Source organism: Orycteropus afer, unplaced genomic scaffold, assembly GCF_000298275.1.
Source record: "Orycteropus afer afer isolate SDZICR_OR568_19922 unplaced genomic scaffold, OryAfe1.0 scaffold00411, whole genome shotgun sequence".
Taxonomy (NCBI): Eukaryota; Metazoa; Chordata; class Mammalia; order Tubulidentata; family Orycteropodidae; genus Orycteropus; species Orycteropus afer.
Genome location: NW_006921998.1, coordinates 2,325,627 through 2,331,911, shown reverse-complemented (window position 1 = coordinate 2,331,911; position 6,285 = coordinate 2,325,627).

The following is a 6,285-nucleotide window of genomic DNA, read 5'->3' as shown; positions in this document are numbered from 1 at the left end:
GAAGAAAACCAAAGATTCATGGAAACAATTAGTCCTAGCGACTGGTACACCATGCGATCCTCAGCCTATATGACTATGAGACCTGAAGAACTAGATGGTGCCCGGCTACCACTGTCAAACACTCGGAGGAGGATCTATGTAGGAGATCCTGGATAGAGAAGGAGAACAATGTGGAATGAAACTCAAAATCAATATCCCCTTGTCATGTGGAAATGACAGCCTCTTTGTGTATGTACCAGTTCCTCATGAGCACAATTAAACTTTCTGAAATTCCCATTCTTTTTGATGTTATCCATAATTTGTTATGAAACACACAGTTGAGTGCCATTGCATAGTCAATAAAACACAGGTAAACATGTTTCTGGTATTCTTTCCATTCAGCCAAGATCCATCTGACCTCAGCAGTAATATCCTTTGTTCCACATCCTCTTTTGAATCTGGCTTGAATTTCTGAAACTTCCCTGTCAACATACTACTGCAATCATTTTCTAATTCCATTTCGCTTTTTGACAACTGCCAATTTTCATAGATCCCTACTTCCTACATTCCACATTCTGATTTTTAATGGATGTTTGCAGTAATTTCTTCCCATTTTGAGCCATGCACCATCAACAAATGAAGGTCTAAAAAATTTTACTCCAGCCATATCATTAAGGTCATTTCTACTTCGAGGAGACAGCTCTTCCATAGTCATATTTTGTTTCCTCCAAATTGAGGGGCATATTTTCTGGCACTACATCATACAATGTTTCACTGCTATTCATAAAAAATTCCAGTAATATATCAGACAGTGCTTCACTGGTATTCACAACATTTTTAGTGGCCAATTTTTTTTTTTTTTTTTTTCAGAAGTATACAGCCCCATCCTTCTTCTCAGTCTGTCTTAGTCTGAAAGCTCCCTTGGAACCTGTCCAGCATGGGAGATCCTGCTGATATTTGAAATACCAGTGGCATAGCTTCCAGCTTCATGGCAACATGCCAGTCATCACAGTACAACAAACTAACAGGTGAGTGGTAGAAATATATATATATATATAATTTGTATTTTGAATTTTTTTGTGATTTGAATGAAAGTTTACAGAGCAACTTAGTTTTCCATTGAACATCATGTAAGTTTTGTTTCATGACCTTAATTGCAATCCCCACAGGCATTGAATCCACTTCTTCTGGTTTCAGGGTTGGGAAGGCTGAGATTCACATAGTTCACTATCCTTTGAACTAATTATTGCCAGGTGTTTTTGATTTCCCTTTCTCTTCTTTGGTCTGGATGTGGAGAGACGAATAGTTGCACTTTAGATGGTTACACACAACCTTTTAAGACCACAGTTGTTTTCGCCAGTGTAGGACATAGAATATTTTCTTTGTGGATAGTGTTGTGTTGATTGATCTTCATGTCCCCTGCAATTATGATCCTAAGGCCCCAGACCCAGCAACTCACTCCCTCAAGGTATTTGGTTATATCTAAGAAGTTTTCAGAAATTTGTGTTCATTATGCTTTATCATATTCATAGATATATTTGCAGCACATATAAATATAAATACATATATAAAAATACACTCTATCAAACCTATATGTGTTCATGGGTGTAGTCCCATGAGTGGGACTTATGATTTATGACTTATTACTAGAGTGATGTTATGGGCCAGTTGACTTAGACCTAGTTACTTAAATAAACACTGTGGAAGTGAAAACATAATTATACAGAATGGTTGGATCCAATCAGAGATAATCTGAAGTCGGGCTTCTATGCAGTAGGAGAGGGTAGAGAAGGTGTTGAGAAGATTCTGTGGGTGATTCAAAAGAAGTAAAAGGCATGAAATTTGTCTCAATGAACAATCAAACCACTTGCCCAACTACACTAACATATGTGAAAAATAATAGAATAAGAGTATAGGAAATTAGACTGTGGTAAAAGTGCATGTGTAGATTCTAAATAGAGTGAAAGTTCACGGTAAAGAAAATGAGTAAGAACTGGAGACATCAAGGCAGGGTTCACTGGAAGAGTGATGTTAGAAAGATATTTTGAAAGAGGGTCTTGGTATGATAAGGAGAGGGAGATTCTGATATTATTTTTCACAGGAAAGATTATTATGTTTCTAAGATTTTAAAATTAATATCCAATTGTTTTTAAGTTACAAATGTGAAGGTTTATTTTTTTTTACATAGCATTTAGATTTAATTTACAAACTTGTATTCTATTTATAATTTCAGTAAATTTTAACTATGACTTTTAAAGGGGATTTTACAACTTAGTTAATTAAATCCTCATAAATATTTTAAACAGCATTTATGCATTAATATATTTGATTTTCTTATATGTGCAATTTTATTATCTGAATAACAAACAGAACCTCCTCAAGAACTTAATCCCCTCTTATAATTCTAATAAATGAGAAATATGAACATGGTAAATTTGAAATTATCTGAAACATTATAGTACTATTTAAAAAGCCTAGTAAAATTATTCCATTTCTTTTAACTTAAAATTACAAGTTTAGGCAATTATCCAAGGATATATGTTTAAGTAGAATCAGACAGTTATCTGGTAGATCAGTGATTATCACCTGGGCATGGCTTAACCTCCGAGGTGGACATTTGGAGATGAGTGCAGGTGCTTTGATTATCTCAGTACCCATAGGTGATTACAGGCATAAAATATGTGATGATTAGGGATGTTAAGCATTCTTTAATATATGAGAGCTGTCTTAGGTATCTAGTGCCACTGTAAAAGAAATACCACAAGTGGGTGGCTTTAATGGACAGAAATTTATTTTCTCACAGTTTAGAAAGGCAGAAATCTGAATTCAGGGAGCCAGTGCTAAGGCAAGAATTTCTCTTACTATCAGCTCTGGAAAAGGTCACTGTCTCTCTCAGCTTTTCTTTCTTGGTTCTTTGGAGATTTCATGTAGTGACATCTTTCATGCCTGCTTCTTTTTTCCCTACTTGAAACAAACTAAACCAAATCCACTGCTCTCGAGTCAATTCCAACTCATGGTGATCCCCACTGGGCTTCTGAGGCAATGAATCTTTAAGGAAGTAGATTGCCCAACCTTCCTTCTGACAAGTGGCTGGTGGGTTTGAACCACCAACCTTCTGGTTAGCAGTCAAATACCTTAGGCACTTTGCCACTAGAGCTTCTTTTGCTTACTTAATCTGCTCTTCTATATCTCCAAAGAGATTGCTTTAAGACACACCCTACATTGTTACTGCCTTGTTAACATTACAAAGTAAATCCATGCCCAAATTGGATTATAACCAAAGGTAAAGGGGTTAGCATTGACAACACATATTATGGAGAGGACACAATTCAATCCTTCCATAACAGGAGCTAAAACACAGTTAGTGCGTTAGGAAATATTGTACTCTGGCAAGTGTTTGTATTCTATTCCTTTATTTTATTCTTCCAGTAGCTGACTTTTAACAGAAAATCCAAGTGCAAATAATTTAATTGGGAGTGAATGAAATTCTGATAGGGTAAGTGCGGAACAAGACAAGAGAGGAAATAGAGAAAAACATTACTGAGACTACTACCACAACCATCAAAGAGAGCATAATTTAACTAAAGAAATTCTGAGAGCTAATATACAACAGGCCTCTGAGTTCTACCATAAGTGTGAGAGATATGGGTTATTAACACCCCAACTTATATCAGTCATTGATTAAAGGCTACTTCAGGGAGTGTTAATCTCTTTCACTTCAACCAAAGCAAAGAGCCTGATAGCCAGTGAGAACTATGGTGGGAGGGACAAAAGTTGTCCTTAATTTTGTTTGTTTGACTCTCCAGGATGCACCACACTGGATAGAAGTAAAATAAGGCTGAATTTGGGGATTTAATGAAATGACTCTTTCATTTCATTTCATTCCATGAAATTCATTCCATGGAATGAAATGAAATGTTGTTAATCCAGGCTTTGAGGATCTGAAGAAGCATATCATCTTGACTGTGACACTCAGTTCCTTCCTAGAGACACACAAAGACTACTTGAAAGGGTCAGCCTCAGAAAAAATTAATAAAGAATGGAGAAAGGCAAAACTGGTCCCAGTCCCCAAGCAGTCATTTCAGCTCATTGGCAACTGCCATGTTACATATGCTAGTGAATGGTGATGGTTGTCACACTCTCCAGTCTCCAATAGCCTTTGAAAAACCTCTGAGATTTGAATCCCACAGGAGATAGAGGAAAAATGAAACTGAGCTGGAATTTAAAAATGTAAAGCAATATTTCTTAGGGACCAAACACATGGAAGCATTTCATTGGGGGCCACGAATTCTCCAAAATCATATGTCAAGGTCTGTGCATATGTTTAGTTTTCTTGGGGAGAGATTCCATAGCTTTCCTTAACTCCCTTAAAGAGACCATACCCTTCACAGAAAAGTAAAAAGCATTTATTTAAAACAGAAGAAAACTTGTAGTGGAGGAAAAGATGGGAGAGAGGGAAAGAAAAGTAACCGACACCTACAAATATAAAGTATTGTTGTGGCATTGAGACTAATAAGAACAGTGTTATGCAATGCACTATGGCAGTGAGAGGTTAATGGATTCCCTTGCCTAGGGGCAGCAGGAGGACAGTGCAGATGACATCCAACTCCAGTGATATTCTGACTCCAAAGTGCATGCCATCGACACTCTGCCCCATGGTCTCCAGAGGGTCCAGGAATCAGTCTGTTGAACAGAGAATTGTCCAAGGTTTCTTAACAGTCAAGGAAGAGAAAGCTTCCAATATTACAGAAAATGGATGGAGCCAAGAGCAATTGATCAAGTGCAGAAAATGTTAATATGGCCAATCCTTTTAGGATCCCACAAACTTCAGTCTCATGACTCTAATGACTTCTGATCTCTCACTTGAATGAAATAGTGGATACTGACATTAATTCTTCTCATTGCCATGGAGAAAGAGCAAGTCCATTACCTAGGCTTGGAAACTGAACTCATTTGATAGCCAATTATTCATTAGAAATACCATAAATTTATCAATATGTAGTAATTTTTTTTTATTATTATTATAGTGATTTGGGTAAAGGTTTACAGAGCAAATTTACTTTCCATACAACTGTTCACATATACTTTGTCTCATCTCATTGACCACAGTTTACCACAATGCAACAGCTTCCCTCCCACTTCCTCCCCATAGTTACCTCTTCCCTGTGTCCATTCCTCCATGCACTCCTGCACCCTTAGCTGTCTCCCTGTGCATAAGCAGCCCTTCTTTCTCCCATGATTGTTCTCTCCAAGAAGTGTATCTACTTGAGGTAAATGTTCAACTCATATGCCTGTCTTTTGTTTGGCTGGAAACCACAGGTGTGGCTTCAATTCCAGACCTGAAGGGCAGCTAGGGGCCATAGTCTCAGTGGTTCCACCAGGCTCTATGGGACCCCCACTTTTTTTTTCTCCAAATGATTTTGAGTTTTGTTCCACATTGCTTTCCCTCTCTATCAAGGATCTCCTACATAGATCCCCTTCCAAGTGGATGAGAGTGGTAACCAAGCACCATCTAGTTCTTCTGGTCTCATACTCATACAGACTGCAGATCGGATGGTGTACCAGTCGCTAGGACTAATTGTTTCCATGAATTTTGGTTTTCTTCAATCTTCTTTGCTCTGGTTGAGGAGAGACCCATTGTTGCATCTAGATGGCAGCTTGCTAGGTTTTAAGATCCCAGTCGCTACTTGCCAAAGTAGGAAGTGGAACAATGTTTTGTATAGTATGTTATGTCCGTTGAGTTTGATGTTCCCTGCGACTATGATCCCAAACCCGCAGGTTCAATTACTCGGTCCCTCTGGGTCGCTGGCTGTGACCAAGCAGTGACCACAACCTTGCCCCTTGTCAGCTCTACTATACACCTGGGAATTCTGATTATTCACATAAACTTATAGGACCATTGTCTGCCAACCCTATATATGTTCTTGGATACACTCCCCATTTCACAGACATACCTAATCCTTCAGCCTGTCCACCCATCTATCCACCCATATACCCATGTTAGCTTTCACTGACAACGCAGTACTGTATGTACAAAAGAGTTCATATTTGTTGTCTGTACCTCCCATGTACCTCTCTATGCCTTTCTCATCCTCAATGCTGATATATTGGTCACTCACATTTGGTACATTGCCCTTCTCTTCACCCATATCAATACTTATCTCCATCTATCTAACAGTGTTCCCTCCCCTCCCCTCCCACCCCTGGTAACCAACAAAGAAAATATCCTTCTATAGATAAAACTTTCCTTAACTTTTACAATAATGGACTAATACAATATTTGTCCTTTTGTGATTGACTTATTTC